The sequence below is a fragment of the Harpegnathos saltator genome, unplaced genomic scaffold (assembly GCF_003227715.2).
Source record: "Harpegnathos saltator strain DR-91 unplaced genomic scaffold, Hsal_v8.6 scaffold436, whole genome shotgun sequence".
Lineage (NCBI taxonomy): Eukaryota > Metazoa > Arthropoda > Insecta > Hymenoptera > Formicidae > Harpegnathos > Harpegnathos saltator.
In genome coordinates, this window is record NW_020230246.1 from 100,046 (window position 1) to 121,126 (window position 21,081).

At 39.4% G+C, this 21,081-nt stretch overlaps 1 protein-coding gene across 9 annotated transcripts in view; it reads right to left on the minus strand.

Annotated features, from left to right (window-relative positions):
- The window catches only part of sona (sol narae metalloprotease), a 116,945-nt gene that overhangs the window by 68,986 nt on the left and 26,878 nt on the right, over nt 1–21,081 (minus strand). The window contains exon 1 of one of the 9 annotated variants that reach the window (XM_025301654.1): nt 10,235–10,395. The exons of the other annotated variants lie outside the window; for them this stretch is intronic. The gene's annotated coding sequence lies outside the window, so the exon portion shown is untranslated. Of the gene's footprint in view, nt 1–10,234; nt 10,396–21,081 lie in introns of those variants that run through there. 9 annotated transcript variants of the gene reach the window in all.

Below are 21,081 nucleotides of genomic sequence, written 5' to 3' on the forward strand. Positions count from 1 at the left end.
ATTCCGGCGCGCGTCGTTAGCGAGCGGTTCGAACGAGATGATGCCTCGTGTCCTCTCTCCGTCTCAGGGACACGTTCGCGGATCGAAATCGCTCCTCCCCGCGTTTCGTTGCACACGTCGCGCATTCCGTAACTTGACGGACATCGCCGATGTATGGGAACCACTCCGCCTTGATGCATTTTTCAGGTTTAGCCAGGTCGACCGCTGACGGTCGCCGCCGCTCAAGGAGTCCGGAAATCGGCTTTATGAGAATCACGAACACGCGCCGTTCCCTCGGACGGAGAATCGAGGTCCCGCCAGGGTTCACGATCGGGCCTCCCTTCGATTGTGTGTACACACGCGTGAAATCGCGCGTCTCGCGAGCTGAGAACCGGTGCAAAGCACAGAGGCACTCTCATTAACAACATCGAACGCAGATGTAAAAAAAACTCCGTTCGCGCATGAAAGCAGCAGGTTCGTTAATGTAACCGAATTTCCCGTTGCCTGGAAAGAATAAAGATCAAACGGAAAACTCGGTCGTAAGAATATTGCGAAGAGATTTCCGCTAGAGATGTGCGAATTAAGAATTTTTATGTCGAATCGAATCGAATCGAATCTCATTTTTTAAATTCGAATTCGAATCGAATCGAATCATTAAAAAATTTAACCCTCTCGCTGTTAGTGGGAAGTATATTTCTCACCTTTTCTTGATTCAATTTTGCGTTGTAAATCACATAATTTTGAAGAACTAATCGGGGATTTGAGTTTCCCAGATAACTGAATAGTTGTTCAACATACTCCAATAGGTTTTTATACCCAATTATTCATTTGTGATTATTCATAACAAATCAAAGTTGAAAAAAATGATTTTTTTTTAGAGAAAAATCGATTTCTCGGAGAGTATTGAATGTAGAGGTCTGAAATTTTCACCAAATATTTTTCTGATGTTGTACAAAAACATATATTTTTGTCAGTATTTTTTTCCAGGTTAGATTTTTTTTTATAAACAAATATTTCTACAAAAACGGCCGAAATTTGATTCTTTTGCACTTTTTAGCTCTATTTTCCTAGTTTTTTCATTCTGTATCTCCATCTTATCCATACTATCAATATTATTTTACTCAAAAATGAATGTTTAATCTCTAGTAAGCATAAATATGCAGTATTGAACATTTTCCCACATAAATTTTTTCCAGTTCAATCGAGTTCCATCGTCTAGAATCATATGTTCTTATTACGACCTGGTCATTATTTAATAATAATTGGAATTTTCATTAATTTTGTACATCATGATCGCCATTTTGAATTTTGCAAATCTGACTTTAGATTCGTAATCAGCGACCCGAAAAACGTAGGGCTACCAAATATTTTAATAATTTTCTCAAGGGAAGTTAATTCAGCAGTGAAAGGGTTAACATGACTATTAAATATGCAAATAATGATGGAAGATTTTAATATAAAAGGGAATATTGATATTGTAATGTCATCTTAAAGTAAAATATATATTTATAAAATATTTAATATTTAAAGTAAAATATATTTAATAATTAAGTTATTAATTATAAGTTAAGTTAATTACAAATTAAGAGTTCAAACATACATAGGCCCAGATTTGTAGCTGATGCGCTAATGTATTTAATTCATATTAAAATCTCTGCGATTCGAAGTTTTCGAATTATTCGGATTCGAACTCGAATAATTCGCACATCTCTAGTTTCCGCTTAATTAGGTATTCTCAATTATGTTGACCGAGTTTTGACACAATTGAATTTTCAGGCAAATGTTTTCACTCGCGAAAACAAAGATATCGTTTCTCGGCATCTATTTTGCGCCTGCATTTCTATTTAGCTACATGAACTGAGATCTTTTTTTCTGTGTACAACTGACACCAGACGGAGTAGTCGGTTGCAGGAATAGGTAGATCTCTGTCGGCACTTTTTATTCAATTAGTGTGCATGTATGTGTGTGTTGTTCCCACAATTATTTCAACTGAATTTTAACAAAGTTGAACTTTCAGACGAATGTTTTCGGTCGCAAAGACGTTGTTATCTTGTTATTTCTAATTTCTGTTCTATCAAGTTTTCGCTTAATCTTCATTGCAGTCGAGTAGATATCAGATGAAAACCGACGAGAGATGATGTTTCTGTTATCTCAATCGAAAACATTCAGAGCCAACTTCGGTTGCATTAAAACTCGGTTGAAATAATTGAGAACAATCGAGACCGAGTAGAAACTTCTTTCTGCTCTTACAACCAGGTTTTCTCTCTCTCTCTCTCTCTCTCTCTCTCTCTCTCTCTCTCTTTCTCTCTCTCTCTCTCTGTTCGTGTGGATTCTCCTTCTCCGTATTCCTTTCTTCGCTTTTTTATCTTTCGCCATTCTTCTCAGACAATGAAAAATTCAACGTGACACTAAAAAGTTCAACATACGCATGCTTGTTTCTTCCATCAGTAAGATCGCGAGTATTTGCGACGCATAAAGTGTAGAAATCTTTGCTCGACAGCAATGTTACTCATTCCGCTCATCAGAGCACCCGACGCTGCGGAAAACATCTCCGCCGCACGGCCGTTGAGATCCCCAAGAAAGGTCGCTCCAGAGACTTCAACGAGCGCATGCGACGCACAACCGCCGTACATAAGTTTTCGGAGCGGTGGAGACTTCAATGAGCGCAACAGCGGTCTACTCTCTCATGAGACTGAGCGCACATAAGTTACCTAAGTTTTATAATCCGAGAGTGGCAGTTTTTCGGGTTGTGGAACTTTCAATAAACCGTCACAGTATACTCGGAGTCCACTCCGTCGACGTGCATGTGCACGAGCGAAAGAGAGAAAGAGAGGGGGGGGAGAAGGAGACAGAGGCTTCTCATAGTAGAACTTTCGAGTGCACATTGAGGTGAAAGAGTCTTACGTGCTCGAGCGAGGAGTCATTACGCATGAAAGTTTAATTTTTCGCAGATAAATTCAGGTCCAGACGATTCTCTTCGCGGGCCCTGTGCTCACGTCTTATTCGCGTAGTTTTGCGAACGACGAAGCAACTGACACCACATTCAGAGGCAAAAGTGCATTAATGTGATTAAAACTATCGTCATTTTTGTGGTGCCGCAACTATATCTTCTTATTGTTCTAACAAAAAAATGATAGTAGCGATACCTATATTTACAAAGTTATTGTTACTAATATTACAGTAACATTTGCTACGAAAATGGTTTCTTTGATTATGATTCTTTCGCTGTACGATTATATACGTGGAAAAGAAATCTCAGTTCGTGTAACCGAATAGGACCTAAACAAAAACTCAGTGATAAGAAATAATATCCTTGTTACTCAAGCTCACAAGTAGGCAATCGAATAGATATGGATAATTTTTCAGACCGCTCGACTTAAAATAAATACTACATTCTTTATTAACTAATTCACTGGTGGACCTGAAATCAACGTTTTGTGTCAAAACTGGTGAAAGCGAGTAATTTCGTATTTTATATGGAAGCTTATCTATAACGGTTTCTTTGGGTCGCTGGTGGCGAATCTAGAGTCGAAATTTTGAAGTTCAAAATTCAATATAATAGCTTTAAGTGTTTTATTTTCATGTTTTTTTAGTCGCAAATAACGACTGTCATAAACCCGAGATTTCCATATTCGACAATGAAGTAATTTCCTTCAACATATTTCATCCGCTAATAATGGAAGGTATCCATAATCGTTAGTCGGAATATCGTTACTCACTATAAAGCCGTCGTGTCAGATCCGTCAGTTTAGATTTTGCAATTTCGACTGGACTCATCAGCAACCCAAGAAAACATGAACATATCAAATATGATTTTCTCCATAATGAAATAGCAAAATTAGTCACTTGGAGCCGCCGTATTAAATGTAGCATTTTGAATTTTGGAGTTTCGCCCCCGAGTTCGTCATCAGTAAACCGAAAAACTCTCTATAAAGATTTCATACAAATTAAATAAGGATATCAATCTTAATAAACATTCTTCAAAATTTAACAAAATCGAGTATTTCAGCGCCGCCATATTGGATCCGCCATTTTGAATTTCTCAAATTTGTTTCCGGATTCATAGTCAGCGACCCAAGAAACGTGGGTGTATCAAGTTTGATCATGCAAATCTGTTAAAAATTGGCAGAACTATTCATAGTGCTCATGTATGAATCATTACCGTGTATGAATCATTACCAGTCATAATAGTCGTCATAATAATCGTAGTTCTTTTTTCTTCGCTCATATATGAGTCATTACCGATGAACTGGCTAATATCGACGTCGCAATGATAACAATTGCTTTTTTTACGATATCGTGCGCATGTCGATATACAGGGTACCCGGAATCTTTCAGAAACGAAAAATTGTGAAAATTAATCAGATGAAACTGAGGAGAAAAATTACGTACCATTTTGCAAAAATCACGATAATTATTAAGTTATTGAGTTATTATTGACTGAAAATGACCATATTCAGAGGCTTTTTTAATTAATAGCTTGAAAATTTGCATACTTATTTGTAAAATAGTAAAGGACTTTTGTCCAGAATGATCTAATCTGCAATTATATGATGACTATTGTGTCTAGCGATATGAGTATATTGAACTTTGAACCCTGAATCTTAAACCTGTCGCTAGGCACAATAGCCGTCATATAATTGTAGATTATTATTAGATTAAGTCTTAGATTATTAGTCGTAGTGAACAAAAATGTCTTTTATCATTTTGCAAATAAATACGTACATTTTTAAGTTACCAATTAAAAGAGCCTTTATATGTGGTTATTTTCAATTATTAATAACTTAATAATTATTGCGATTTTTGCAAAAGGGGCAATGTACATGACTTTTCTTCCCAGTTTGATCTGATTAATCCTCACAATTTTTCGTGCCCAAAAGATCCCGGACACCCTATATAGTCGATATCTATATACCAGATTGCTATCTAGAAGATATCGACCGGCTATTGATAATCTAGTCGGTACTTAATCGATATCTCATTCAAGTTGAGTCGATATTGATTCGACTTGAGTGCGATATAAATCGAATAACGCGATAAAATCGTCGACATCTATGTAATATCTTTCAGATATCGCGATGAAATCTTAAGGTAAAACATTAGAATAAGACCTTTTCCGAATTTTGATATTTATTTGCTACTCTCATGGTAAAAATCTTTGTTGTGACTCTGACAGTGATAATCAATCGGGGGAGCCCGAAAGAAATGTTACCCACTTATTTTTTGAACAATTTTTTTGGAAAATATGCAGAAGTACTATTATACAAAAAACTACGTTTTCTTGTTCAGTAATTTACAAAATTAGCTGTAAAAAAAATATATACACAAAGCTTTACATATATATTAAGAGAGAGGGAAGGGGGCTAAGATATTTATAGGAAAAAACATGACAATTTTATTGCATATATTTAAAATTTTAAATGTCGATTTTATACTGATTAAATACCTTTCACAGTTGTTACTCGAATCTTTCATCTTACTAAACAGATGAGTCTACGATATACTAAAAATGAATACTGAAGAGATTAGCAAGACTCCTACGCAAGATAGGACGTATCATAAATTACAAGCAAAATAAAGCAGAGCATTATTCACAATCATGCTCTGCTTTAATCAAAAGCACAAATTTATATTATAAAGTCTAAATTATAGCGGAGAATAGTTTGTCTTTGGTTTATTAAAGTTCATTGAGTTTTTTTATACTTTTACTCAATAGTTTAAATCTGGCGCATTTTTCCGTCAGAGTTTTATAAGATCCGAAAAAACTTGAAAAAAAAAATAGGTCGGTTTTTCAGGCTCACCCCATTGATTATCACCGTCATGGTCACAACAAAGATTTTCATCCAGTAAGTAGCAAAAATATATCCAAATTCGGAAAAGGCCCTATTCTAAAGTTTTACCAATCTTAGAAATATGAAACGGGTACCGCAAGTAGAAACATTATTCCGGAGGTACAACTGCCTTAAAACTCGGTCGAGATAACTGAGACTGCAAAAGCTTCCTCTACAGACATCATCTTTCTGCTGTTATAACTGAACGTTTTCATCTGGTCGCCAGGCAACGCCAGGAAAATTCAATCGTACTAACGGAATCGTTTCTTCCCGCGCAGTTACAGACACACCAAACTCTTTGGTCTCGGCATAAATATATGCGTCGGCACGTTGCGCGGCAACGATAGTTTCGTTTCGGCGGGCGAAACGAATGGGAAAAATTCATGAGCTGCTATTTATCCGAAATCGGAAGTCGTGCTTGTCGCGCGATGACGTACATTCTTTACGCCGGGATTAAAAGCCGGCGATTCCTCCTCTCCGAGCGTCGCGTCGCGTCGCGGAACCGGTATATTCGGCTCATAACTCTCCGAGCGGCCGCGACACCACGATCGAGATTTCGATCGGACGGCCACTTGAGGGACGTTCCCTCAAATCCGAATTCTCTTCTCGACTGCACGTTCCTCGCGCTATTTATACGCGCGCCGTTATAACTGCTTCCGCCGAAAACAAGTATCCGCGCGGTACATAAATCAGCATGCGCATCTCTTAATTATGTCCAGACGAGATGCTGCATTATCATGACAGCTTGGAAGAAGGAGATGCTATTTTTGCTTTAAATGCACTTTTCACACTCGCACTGCCCGGCCACATTTGTCAGCCGCCGCAGACCGGGCGGCCGCTGCGCGGGCGAGGCGAAAAATTCATCTTCCACCTACGAGAGGAGGCGACTTCTCGTCCCGTGTTGTACCATTTGTCACTTGTCTATTTGTGGATACTATGTATGCTTCTAAATTCGCAGACTTCCTTCTTAAATCATCCTGCGCCGCGCGAGATGGTAACGAGAGCGACGGCGAGCCGTCGCCGTCGTGTCCGTGTTCACGTCGGACAAAGACAGCTGGCATATTTGTAATTTAGGCGGGATAATGCGTTCTTTCAAGCCCCATTGAACGATTTGCGAGTCAATGAATGTGTCGTGGCTGATGCCACCGAAATTTGCGAATCTCATTAAAACCGGTTTGCAGTTATATATACGGTGATATCCTCTGTGTGCCCTCCAAGTGGGAAAAAGAAAGGCATATCCTCCCGATGGAAATGTTGCTGACTAAACAGCGATTTTGCCAGTTTTACTGCCGGTTGACGCCATGCTGACGGTACGTCGATCGGACGAGCGATCGGGACGGACAATTCGCGCGGACACGACGCTCGCTTCCACAAAACTCGAAAAAGATGTGCGCAAAAAGCGGCACCGGACAGCGCGCTTTTGAGAATTAGCCCACCCGGCTAATTCATCGGCTGCGCCGCGTTGCGGCTCGCTTATCGTCTCCCCGACGCGACGCGTCGTACATTGTCACGGCAAAAAACTTTTCCCCGTGTCCCCTTATTAGTCAGTCAACGAGAAGACAAACACTCTCTCTCTCTCTCTCTCTCTCTCTCTCTCTCTCTCTCTCTCTCTCTCTCTCTCTCTCTCTCTATCCCGGTCTAATATCTCTCGGTGAATTATAAAGAAAAATAGCACGGCTGCCGAAAACGGACAGCGGATCGCTCGAGAGAGGCTCCCGCGAAAACATGCAAGCGTCGTCTCTTTCCTTCTTTCCCTTCTTCTTTCTCATGCTTATGACATATTTTGCGGACCGGTTCCACGTTTCGGCAGATCGCTCCACGTCCCGCAGAAAAATACCACCCAGCGGGGCATTTTGCTCGTGTCGGTAAACCGCGATCGCGAAACGCAGCAGTGGGAGCGATGTTTTGCATTTCGCCAGCCGAATCGATTACAACTGGCGAATACAAATATATATGCTCGTCGATTTTACAAAAAGAGGTGTACGAGCGTGCGCATTCTCCCCCCCCCCCTATGTCGTAGGATTCCGACGATGGTAAAAAAAAAGAGAAGAATAAAGAAACTACAAATTAGATAAAAAATCGAGGATAATGTCGAATCGAACGATGCGTAATGTTAGTCGGTGTTACGCAAGCGGTGTAAGTTGTAGCGTGGATTTTGCGAGCCGACAAAGCTTTCTCCTTAACGAAATAAACGGCTGTGCCGTTTACATAACAAATACCGCGTGTTTATGACATTTAGCGATTGTACGGGCGGAGCGTAACTCGCCGCGCGAGTGTTTCGAACGCGGCGCAAAATATTTGTTTATCTACACACGTTCACATCCTGTTTTAGGCGACTTGTAATTCATGGCGGGACTCGAGACGTGGAATTCCATTCGTAGGAAAACATTTGGCGTGCAATCTCTTCTATTTGCGGAATCGAGACGCGACGAACTTATTCTTCCGTAACATAAATGTAGAGTGAAACCGCAATAATTTTTTAATCGTCTCAACGTATAAGCGACAATATCTCGTTCGACTTCAAATGTACTCTTGGAGTTTTAATAGATTTGTGATTTTGAAGGCCACTTTCTAAAAACAAAGGTATTTGTTGTACTTAAGGCGATCTTTTGCAGAGAAAATAAGCCTAACGCAACGATTCCGAATTGTTCAAAAAGTCCGTAGATGAAAATATAGCTCGTCAAGTTTGAAGCACTTTGCACTCACGATTGCCAAAATGTCGAGGATTTAACACCAGAAAGACCGAGGCAGCCAATTTGGCTTCTCACAAAATTCAAACTGCTATAACTTTTTTCAACTTTACCTCCACGTGATATCCTTTTATGACTTTTCATCATTTTTCATGTTCTTAATTTTGGTAAAAAAATTTTTCAATTGTATAAGATAGTTAAATTTTTATTTAATTGTACCTAGAAGGACCGTTGACTCCTTTATATCTGATATTGCATTTTCAATGTTTTACAGATTTACAATTATTTACAAGTTTTATGATTTTAAATAGATAAATAAATATTTTTACGTGTATCTATCTATTTGATCGTTTGAAAAACAATTATATACATACATATGTACACATAGATATGCATATAAAGCATCTCGCCGTTGGCCAGTTCATACTTTTTATAATATTTTGGATTCTGCTGCTATAAATACATGGATTATATACAAGAGAGTGTAAAAAAATATCAAGAAGAATCTTTTTAAAAAATCTCGCGGAAGAGTGCCCCATATGTTGCCCAAAGACGAAAGTCTCAAAATTTTGTTTCATCCGGAGAAGAAACTGAATCCGACGATATTTCAGGCAAACGACCATTTTGTCAAATAAAAAAAAAACTGTAAAAAAGAATAATCATGAAGTTGGAAAATGTCGTTCGTGTGAAAAATTTGTGTGCGGTAAATGTACGAAGAAAATTATGTACAAATGCGTTTCCTGTAGTACATAACGGCGTTGTACTTCACGTTTAGTCTTTTACCAAAAACTAAAAACAATTCGATATAATATAACTAACAGTTTTTTTTGTTCAATAAATTAGTGATATTATCCTTAAAACGTTAAATTTTATAATTACTTATATGTTTCGTTTCTTTCTATTGGTTATTTACAAAAAGATATGCTTGGAGATTGGCCAGATTGGCTCCTGCGGTCTTTCTAGTGTTAAAACGCGAAGAGAGACGCGGAACGTAGAATTATACAAATATTTTGTCAGAGCATTATTGCTAGAAGCAACTATGTAAATCAGCGCAGAGAGAACGCGCTGCTGATCTGCATAATTGACGAAAGTGAAATGATAAAAATAGCCGACTGATTATTAAATATTCGCATACGTATAGGGAATGAATATCATTGATATATCATATGTGTACGTATAACAAAAACAACGGCACGACGCGAAGCGCAACGACGCACGGGGAAAAAGAAGAATCGGTTGAATTACGCGATAATGAGCAACGAATCGAATGAGACGAGAAATTTTGATCGGAAGAAACAGAATTAACGGTTTTCAGGAGCGAACTTACTTTGTACGAAATGAGAAATTCTGTTTCCTCCGAGCAAGCTTGGTTTGTTACGTTAACTCGACCAATTCACTTTCTCCGTGCGCACTGAGAAAAACTGTATTAAAATTAAACAAATATTTGTTCGAATACGACTGTGAATACATTTATTCGAATTAAGCGACTAATCTCTAAAATGAAATACAGAGGTTCTCTGAATGTAAACTTTTTTCTTGAATTTTAGAAAATTGCTTAATTTAAATAAACGTACTCACAGTCATATTCGAACAGATATTTGTCTAATTTTAATACAATTCTTTCTCCGTGCGCGATCGAACAAACTCGAGGATGTGCGATAAATCTGTCACAGTGAGCGACAAAATCGGCATGCAGGTGATAAGAATGACCAGATATACAAAAGGACGACTCACATGGTCGACAGCACTCGCGCGAAATAAAGTCCGGACTTGACTTGAGAAGTCTATCCGGGTCGGATTGATAGACACGAAGAGAGACGATCACTATCACGAACTTGACAGGCTTGTATTACTTATATACCGCGCGTGCCTCCTGCAGTTATATTTTACGAAACACGTGATCCCTCTAAAGGTATCACCCACTGCGCATGGCAATAATTTCCGAGAGATGAATGACGAGGGCTCTCGGCGGAGGCTGAGAGAGAGAGAGAGAGAGAGAGAGAGAGAGAGAGAGAGAGAACGATCAAGTATTTGCGAAAAGCCTATTTTTTGTCAGGCGTGAACTGGTTCTACCCGTCTGCTCGTTCTCTCGACACAATAAAGCGCCTTATTTTTCCTCTCGTCGCGACTCGCTCGTAGACCAAGACTGGACATAAGTCGCCGATCGACAACGGGCGGTTTCCCTCCCCTCTCATCCCCTCCGTCCGCGTGAGTTCTGTGAATCGGTCAATAATATTCTAATTAGGCTCACGGGGTTCTTGCTTCATATCCCCCAAACGTGTTTCGAATTAATTATCAAGAGAAAAAAAAAAACCTTGTCTCCTGGAGTCGCGCGGAGTGACGCGGGAGAAATTATTTGAGTATCTTCCATCTTCAAAATTCCGCTTAATTAGCCGCGAGAGAGTCTCGGCGAAGCGCGTGATATTAAAATCGGCGACTCCGTCGGGATGGACTTTTGTATTTACGAATCATTTACGATCTCGTGGTAATAAATGTTTATTTTTTGCCAGCTATACGCAGCCGCGAGATATAATGGATGAGTCGCGTGTATTTCATTCCTGTCGGGAAGTCTATTACTACACGTAACATCCTGATGCTGTCCCGATGCTAATCCGTTCCTGTTCCTTTCTTTTTGCTTTTTTGTTTCTTTCCTTTTCTCATCCGTATAATTAACGTGTTTCGAAAGTGTTTAATATATTTTCCTTTCGACGCCGTATCAGCTGTTTAACACTAACGTCCATCAGCATCGTGACGTGTCATCATCATCCGCGCGCGAGACGCCCGCCGTTTGCCGGAGGACGTGCATGCTGAAACCCGAAGAGCGGAAACCGTCAATCGCATTTCTCGAGTCGGCCGCTCGATGCAGAAGTGTGCATCGGCGCTTATGCAATCGTCCGTTGCATTGGTCGTGAGTACTTTTTGCATTCGGGCATTTCTTGTTATATTGCACTAGCTGTGTCAATGCGAAAGCAGGCACGACAATGGACTTTTGCGTAAGCTGCTCTATCAAAACGAACGCGAGTTTCTGGTACGGTCGACAGCGTGTTCTAAGCGGCGGCCGATTTATGCGAATATCGCCATGATGCGTTTAGCCACTCTCTTAAAGTAGATCGATCAAAATGTTTCTCATTCAATCGGTGAAAGCAGTGTTTCACCGACGAAGAGTATTCGCCGATTTTCAACGAGGACACTTCCACCTTATCCCACACTCCGTCTTATGTCTTGGACTGATTTTGATCAGCCCAAGTAGGATTTCGCCGCAAAGTCTGGAACTTACAAATTTGTTACACGCTGCACCGATCCAAGTTCCTGCGTTTATACCTACACGAAAGAAAAAAACAGCTTTATCGGTGTGACTGAATTTTCTGTTATCTGAGAATCACACAAAAATTGCATCGCAGAAAAACGACAAAATTCTTGTAGGAGGTTTTTGGTCATTGTAACAAGGACATCATTTCTCGCACCGAGTTTTCATTTCGTACTGTCTGAGTTTGCAAACTGTACTAATAACGGGTACAGCCGCTGCTATGGTGAGAAAAGAAATGTTTGATATTTACAGTCGTGGGCAAAATTAAGTGGACAGGTATCATAAATAACGAAAGGTTAATTTAATTTAACTAATAATGTCAAAAAATCGAACCTTTATTGCTAATTTAAATTAACGAAATATAATTTGACAAAATATAAAGAAAAACCAATTATAACAATATTAGAATTTTTATTGATTAATGATAATAATATAAAACTGCACATGGTCAAAATTAAATGGACAGTATACAAGGTATGTATTAATACTTTGTATTGTAGCCTTTTGCTTTCATTACTGCTTGTAAATGTCGTAACATACTTTCAACAAGTTTTTCCAGATAATGTTTATCAATTCTTTGAAATTTTAGTTGCAATTCATTTTAAAACTCTTCTTTATTATTGCGTTTCTCTAATGGAATCTCTGCATCCAGTAAACTTCATAAATTTTCGATTGGGTTAAGGTCCGGACTTTGTGGAGGCCATTCAAGAACTTTTATTTTACAATTCTGGAAAAATTATTTCGTTTTCTTTGCTGTGTGCTTCGGATCATTGTCTTGCTGAAACATCCATTCCTTATCGAGATCCATTTTTAGAATTGATTCTTCTAAGTTTTCATTTAAAATGTCAATATATTTATCAGCATTCATGATTCCATTTATAGCTACTAAATTTCCAATCCCATACCACGAAAAACAAGCCCATATCATTATTGTACCTCCTCCATACTTGATTGTTGATACAACATATTGCTTCTTTAGAGCTTCATTCGATTTTCTCCACACGTGTGCTCTCTTTTTTTATTCAATAATTCAAATTTACTTTCATCGCTCCATATTATTCGTTTCCCAAATAATAATGGGTTATTTACATATTTTTTGCAAAAGCTAAACGTTTCTTTTTATGCACTTTATTAATGTATGGTTTACGTCTACTTACACAACTCTTTAAACCCACCTCTTTTAATCTTCGTCTCACAATTCTTGAAGATATGTTTAATTGTAGTTGTTCAATAATGTTTCGTGACGTTGTCGATGGGTTACGTTGAGTTTCTCTCACAATTCTTCTGTCATTGTATGCATTTGTGTTACGTCTCCGTCCTCGATCACATTTTCGACAGTATTATGTTATAAATATTTTGTATAAATTTTATGAATTGTGCTTTTCGAAACTTTCTATATTTTTCGGCTATTTACGATAACTTAGCTTATTTTTGCAGTCTGAAATAATCAGATTTCGCAAATGAACGGAAAACTCTTTTCTTTGCTTAGACATGTCTGTTTATTATTAGGTGCGCAACTAAGTTCTCGCTGTTTTTTTGATGAAAATGCAACTTTATTGTGAAAAAATGGTTACAAATGAATCATTCAAAATATTGCCCATCGCTAGCGACATCTTTTTCCCATCTTTCTGGCAGAGCTCGAATACCGTCATGGTAGAAGTGTTCGTCTTTTGAGGCTATCCACGAATCGAGCCATTTTGAGATGTCTTCATATGAGCGGAACTGCTGATTAGCCAGACCATGTGCCATCGAACGGAACAAGTAATAATCGGACGGCGCAATATCTGGGGAATATGGCGGGTGGGGTAGGACTTCCCATTTGAGCGTTTTTAAGTAGGTTTTAACAGGTTTGGCAACGTGAAGCCGAGCGTTGTCATGCTGTAGAATCACTTTTTCGTGCCTCTGCTCGTATTGTGGCCGCTTTTCGCGCAGTGCTCGGCTCAATCGCATCAATTGAGTTCGATACCGTTCCCCAGTGATGGTTTCGTTCGGTTTCAACAGCTCATAATAAATAACACCGCCCTGGTCCCACCAAATACACAGCAAAACCTTCGCAGAGTGAATATTCGGCCGAGCCGACGACGTAGAAGCATGACCGGGCAGTCCCCATGATTTTGTTCTCTTTGGGTTGCTGTAATGAATCCATTTTTCATCACCCGTAACGATGCGATGAAGAAAATCCTTCCTTTTTTGCCGCTGGAGCAGTTGTTCGCAGGCGAAAAAACGACGCTCAACGTCTCTTGGCTTCAAATCATAAGGAACCCAAGTTCCTTGTTTTTGAATCATTCCCAACGCATGCAATCGCTTGGAAATGGCTTGGCGGGTAACTCCTAATGCTGAAGCAAGCTCTTTTTGCGTTTGGCACGGATCCTCATCGAGCAATGCCTCCAATTCAGCGTCTTCGAAGGTTTTCGGCCTTCCTTCACGCGAACGGTCGTCAACATCGAAATCACCGTCTTTGAAGCGACGGAACCAATCACGGCACGTTGTTTCACTTAGAGCAGCATCTCCGTAAACTTTTTGTAGTTCTCGATGCGCTTCAGCCGCCGTTTTCTTCGAATGAAAGAAGAAAAGCAACACTTCCCGCAAATGACGATTATTTGGCACAAAATAAGACATTTTCACACAACCAAAAGTATATGACGCAAAAACAAAATCACTAAAAATGTGTCAAAGCGGTTTGTTTACCATATGTCTAAGCTTGGTTCATGACGTTTTGGTTATGTCACAATCGACCAGCACTTACTACTGGAGCCATCTCTTGAAAAACAGCGGGAACTTAGTTGCGCACCTAATAACTTTGATTGTACTGGTACAAGAATCAACGTACACTGAGGACGCAATAATATTACATATTAGATAAACTCAACGTTTGTTTTCTCAACATTGTTCCACTTTAAATATAAAATTTTCTGTTTGTCCATTTAATTTTGTCCAACATCTAGATGCTAACCATATGAATAAATATATGTAAATAGTTATAGAAACACTGTTTTTACAATTATATATACTAAATTAATGTTTTTTATGTCAACAAGAATATTTTATGTTCAAAATTTAAAATTTATTTACAAGATGAAACAGAGAATTTGTCAAAATTTATGCAGTGTTCACTTAATTCTGTCCATAACTGTATAACTATAATCGTATAGTGAAAAAATTATAACCAAGAGAGCCATTTTTGTAGCAAGTATTATTGTAAAGGGTGTCCCAAAATTCACGCAAGAAGTAATTTTGATAGAAAACATAGGTTTATAATTAAAAACTGTAAATTTTTTATTGATTCATAAAGTATACAGTATCGGGTTATGTATGGAATAGCATATCGGGTAAATGGCCTCCACGGCTTTGCTGGCACATATGCACTCCTTTGTTGAAATTTTCCATGACCGTTTTGCATAAATGTGGCTGAATTTCGTTGATACAGCGCTCAATTTTCTCCTTCAAGGTGTGGGTGGTTGTGGGCTTGTTGGTATAAACCTTAGACTTCAAAAAACCCCAAAGAAAAAAGTCCAACGGCGTTAAATCGCATGATCTGGGCGGCCAAATCTGATCACCAAAACGGGAAATTACACGACCAGGAAATGACTCATGCAGTAATTGAATTGTTTCTCGGGCTGTATGGCATGTAGCACCGTCTTGTTGAAACCACATGTCGTCCACATCCATATCTTGCAATTTAAGCACAAAAAACTGGATTATCATGTCGCGATAGCGAGCACCATTAACTGTTATTGCCTGACCAGCAGCATTTTCGAAGAAGAATGGTCCGATGATGCCTCTAGCTCAAAATCCGCACCAAACAGTAACACGTTGTGGATGCATTTGTTTCTCAACAATCACTCGTGGATTTTCTGAACCCCAAATGCGATAATTTTGTCGATTAACCAAGCCATCAAGATGGAAATGAGCCTCATCGCTGAAGATGATTTTGTTCGAAAAATCAGCATCCACTTGTTGTTCCATAATCCATTCAACGAACTCTCTTCGCTGTGCGTGGTCAGTTTAAAAACCCTGAACTGTCAGCTGTCACGCTGTCTCTTTTTTTTCGTTAGCAACACTTTACCGCACAAATGGCGCAAAATTCAAATCTTGCGTAAATTTTGGGACACCCTTTAGTATCGGCGATCACAACTTTATACGCGTATCGCTACTGCGTTTCTGTTAAAACGAAATATAGTTGGAGCCAAATATAAGTATAATTTTAGTAACATTGTCGACTTTATTCTCTTCATGTATTGAATAGTCCTCTCGGTAGGATTTTGCTAATTATAGTGATATAACTGACGCGCTACATAAATGAAATTTAATTCCTGTGACTGGATAGGGACCAGACGAAAATTCAAAAATGACAAAAAATAATATCTCCAATCGCGACCGAAAAAAAAATCGTCTGAACATTCGGTTGTATAAAAACTTGCTTGAGATAACTGTGAAGAATTAACTGACCAGAAACCTCCTGCAGAAATCTTATTAGTCTTATAACCGAATTTTATGTCTGGCTCCTATTCTTACCAGGCAATAAAAAATTCGTTAATTGGTAACAATTAATTGATTAGTAAGTTCCTGCGAGAATCTTTCTAATCTTCTGCAATTGAATTTTTCTTTGAATACAATAATAAAAAATTCAGTTGAACCTTAGATAAGGATTTCTAGAGTCGAGTTTTTTATCTGGTTTCTGTTTTTACTAGATGACAAAAATACGATAACATATTAATAAAGTAAATAATACATTTCTGTTACGGCGACTGCAATGAAATTCGTTTGAACATTTAGTTGTGTTAAAACTTGGTTAAGATAATTATGAACAATTAATCGATTAGAAAGCTCCTGCAGGAATCTTTTTGGTCTTCTGCAATTGAATATTTCTCTGGATACTACAACGAAAAATTCAGTTAATCCTTAGATAAGGATTTCTGCAGCTAAGTCTTTTATCTGATTTCTATATTCTTATTATTCTTCTATTCTTGCTAGATGACGAAAAATTTGATAATGAGAAATAATACATCTCTGTTATGGCGACCGCGATCAAATTCGTCTGAACATTCAATTGTGTTAAAAGGTTAAGATAATTATGAACAATTAGACGATTAGAAAACTCCTGCAGGAATGTTTCTGTTGCAAAAACTGAATATTTCTCTGGATATCATGATAAAAAATTCGGTTAATTCTTAGATAAGGATTTCTGCAGCCGAGTTTTTTTTTTATCTAATTTCTATCTTTACCAGATGACGAAAAACTCGATAAAGAGAAATAATACATCTCTTACGGCGGCCGCGATGAACTTCATCCGAACATTCAGTTGTATGAAAGCTTCGTTGAAACGAAAAGAAACGAAGAAAAAGTCAGTTATACTAACTGAGGGCTACCTTCTCCAACGCGGTTATGCGTTTGGCATTTCAGTGGAGAACACATCGACTGCAGTGCTTTAGAGAGAACGCGATGCGTCAGCAGACGCGAGAAAGGTGAGCGCGATCCCGATTATCTCGATACACATATTCACATATTCATACCGATCTATAGCGGAGTATCCGAGCGGCGAAATCTCGTCGGTGTAGGTGAGACCGCGGTGGTAATTGTCCCGACAGCTCCGCGTGATTAGTTTCTGCAAATGTTATTCGTAAGGCCGCGTAATGCGACCTAATCGCTCGCCAGGCGGCCGATAGCATAACGAACGAGTAACTACTTTGTGCAAGAGGTAAGTGACCTTTCGGACGGATAATCTGCCGGCTTCGGAGAAATTTCGATTGCGCAAGGGATGTCAACGGGAAGAGTCGTCACCTCTGCGGGGCGCTGGGCTGCACGCCCGCAATCGCCTCGCCGCGATTATGCAAGACGCAACGATGCAAAAGTCACTCATGCGGGACCTATCTATCTATCTATGCAAGGACACTCTCGGAAACTCGCGCGGTTTTTCAGCGAGCGCGAACGGTGCAATCGTTCGTTTGTGCAACGTTCAAGACCTCGACAATGAGGACAGACATGTGGCCAATTAGTCCGCGCGTTTAGCCACTCGGAATTGATTTGCGTCAACACGCGCCGTCTGCACTTTTATTGCGCACCCTTCGCGGGCGCCGTTGGCTGCGATTAAAAAGAAATAAGGACACTTTTCGCGGGGGGTTCGTGGAAGTGGGCGTCGGCGTCGGGAATGCCACCTAGCGAGGACGTAAAACGTGTGAAACGATTTGAACCGTATTGAACGGAATCAATGAGGCGATCCCGAGCCTTCGGCTGAGATAATGCAACAATTAATTAAAAATCTCAAGCAGGAATCCTTCCTTTTTCCTACAGTCGACTCTTCGTTTCGTGGATTTTGAGGAAAACAATATTTAATTATTCGAATCGAATTTTTCCATACAGTCGCACAGAAAGAAAATATAAATTTACACACTTGGACTGAACGCTCCATAAAAGAGGCTTCGAAGACTTCATCTGAAAAAGATGAGGCCTCTGCCACAGGTACATTCGATCATTGTCTAACTTGACCTCTATTGGAGAAAGCTAGACGAAGATGGCACGTCCGTGAATGGAAGTGGAAGGGGAATACAGTCTGTTCAACAAGAAACAATAGGTGATATTTTTGTAGAAAATCATAATAGCGCACCATCTACCTTATATCGTTTGAATCTTGAATCTATCTTCTTTTGCGCAGTATACATCAAAAGGTTGCATAGAGTAGTCATTAAAAGTAAACATTATTTTTAAAAATGAGTGTAAAATATTTGAAGCGTTAGGAAGCAGTTTTTCTTATTAACCATTCTAAAGGACCATTCAAAATTAACAATCGCGACAATTGCTAAAGCGATTAAAAAGTCAGAGGCTTTCGTAAGGAAGTGAGTAAATAGATTCAAAACCGCTGGAAATGTTGACGACCTGCCAGAGAGGGGGCTGTCTCATGCAACGACTCCGAAAGAGAACAAAGCGATCCTGCGTCTCTTTCAGACGAATCCCAGTCTTATCCTGCGTTAGGTCCAAGTAAAACTCCGCCGAAAAGGTCAACATATCTCGCTTAATACTATCAGAAGCCGCCTGCATGAAAACAATGTGGCATCACCACATTTCGGTCCACCCTGAAAAAACCATTGCTGTCAGAAAAGCTCGAAAATGGCATAACTATGATGGATTGGCCGGTATTCTCTCCAGACGCAAATCCCATCGAAAATGTGTGGTCATACCTTAAGATGAAACTTAAAGGAAAGCGTGTCTTTATTTTTAAGCAATTGTGCATAAAAATAAAAACAATATAGCGTTCTTTACCGGAATACGCCGAAAATCTGGTAAAAAATATGCAAAAACGGTGCCAAGCAATAATTGATAATGGAAGCGACTGGATCAAATATTAGGTAATTGCGCATTACTAAAAATCTACTATTTTCATTTAAAAGAAACCACTTAACTTTATCCATTATTCTTTTCATATTATCACCAACGCTTTCTTGTTGAACAGACTGTATATCTGTCCTTCACATATTGTTTTCAAACTTCTCGTAAGAAGGCGCGCTCCATCTATGCAAATCTATGGGAAAGGAAGATCTCCGTTCATGACTAACTGAGCAGGGACCAGACGAGAATTCGGTGACGAGAAACGATATTTAATAAAAGTCCTGCTGATACCCAATCAAATGCTAAATATAAAATTACGGAGAGTGCGCAATAAAAAGATGACATAAAAGGACCTGTACGCTAACTTTAATGTAATGTAAAATTAAATAGAACATGTTGGCACTTGACTCCTCAGCCGAGAAATTGACCTTAATCTTATTATTCTTATACAATGTGTCCGGGATCTTTTGGAAACATTGTGATTTGGAAAAATTGTGAAGATTCATCAGATCAAACCGAGAGGAAAAGTCAAATATTATTTTGCAAAAATCGTTGCAAAAATTTATTAATAATTGAAAGTGGCCACATCTAAAAGCTGTTTTAATTGAAAATTTGCATACTTATTTGCAAAATGGTAAAAGACTTTTTTGTTCAGAATGACAGCTGTTGTGTCTAATGACAGGTTCAGGATTCAAAATTCAATATACTCATATCTATCGCTAAACATAATAGCCGTCATGTAATTGTAGATTAGATCATTCTGGATAGAAAAGTCCTTTACCATTTTGCCAATAAGTGCGCAAATTTTCAAGTTATCAATTAAGAGAGCCTCTAGATGTGGTTATTTTCAATCATTAATAACTTAACAACTATTACGATTTTTGCAAAATGGAACATGACTTTTCTTCTCAGTTTAATCTGATTAATTTTTCGTTTCCAAAAGATCCCGGACACCCTGTATATAGTTTCTTTTCCGATTCTTCCTCATGACTGAAGACGATCGACTAATTAGGCCGGTTAGAAGTCAGTCGGGGAATCGTCTCGTTCCTACAGCCGAGTTTCCCATTCGGCTCCTCCTCCTCCTCCGAGGCAAAATTCGATCAATTCAGCTGCTCTAACGGGATCGTCATTTCCGTGTGATTCTTCCAGGGATACCATTAAGTAACACCGTGTCGACTGATAACATAACGCGTGCCTCCGTATTCCCCATCGCGGCGATCCGACGTCTCAATCGAGCCGCTGTTGTGACGGGTCCTCACTCGTTGCGACGTCGCAACCTTGACCCATATCGAACTAGACCGATCCTTAGAGTAGGTGAGTTAAGTACGTATGCATATTTCGCAACGTTGTTCCCAACACCAATTTCACTTCGACCGTGACTCGAGTCGGAAAGCGGCGTGGCCTCACGCGCGTCCCGTTCTTTTCGTACTGGCCGGAGAACGTGCACCGCCTTTTCCAACGCGGCCGAAACGCGGCGATATGAAACCGTCGAAATCGCGCGCGCGCGATAGTAGTCTTTCCTTTACATCATTCCTGGAGGACGAGCCGGCCGGCCGAAGCGTTAATCGAACGTAACGCGCAGCTTCTCCGTAACGGAATGTCGCAACGGAAGTGTGTTGTCAGTCGCCGCATAATCGCGCGCGAGCGTGTTTAGTCTCCTCGGCCGGCGGATTACAATTAGGATGGTAGTGCGAAATACTCGATATGCACGTAGCATATAATGAAACGCCGCTTTTTCAGACAACAGCGTGCGACAACGGCGGCATTGAGAGTCGCGCGCGCGCGATGCATGCACGCCTCTATCGTTGCGATATCCGAGCAAAAAATTGTTAGGGCCATCCTTATGAAGTATAAGGCCCCAATAAGGCTGAAAGTAAGATGCCTTAAAAAGGATTGCCTCATTATTACCACATCAGGCCTCGAGATGTGTCTTTTAGGGATACCTTTGATT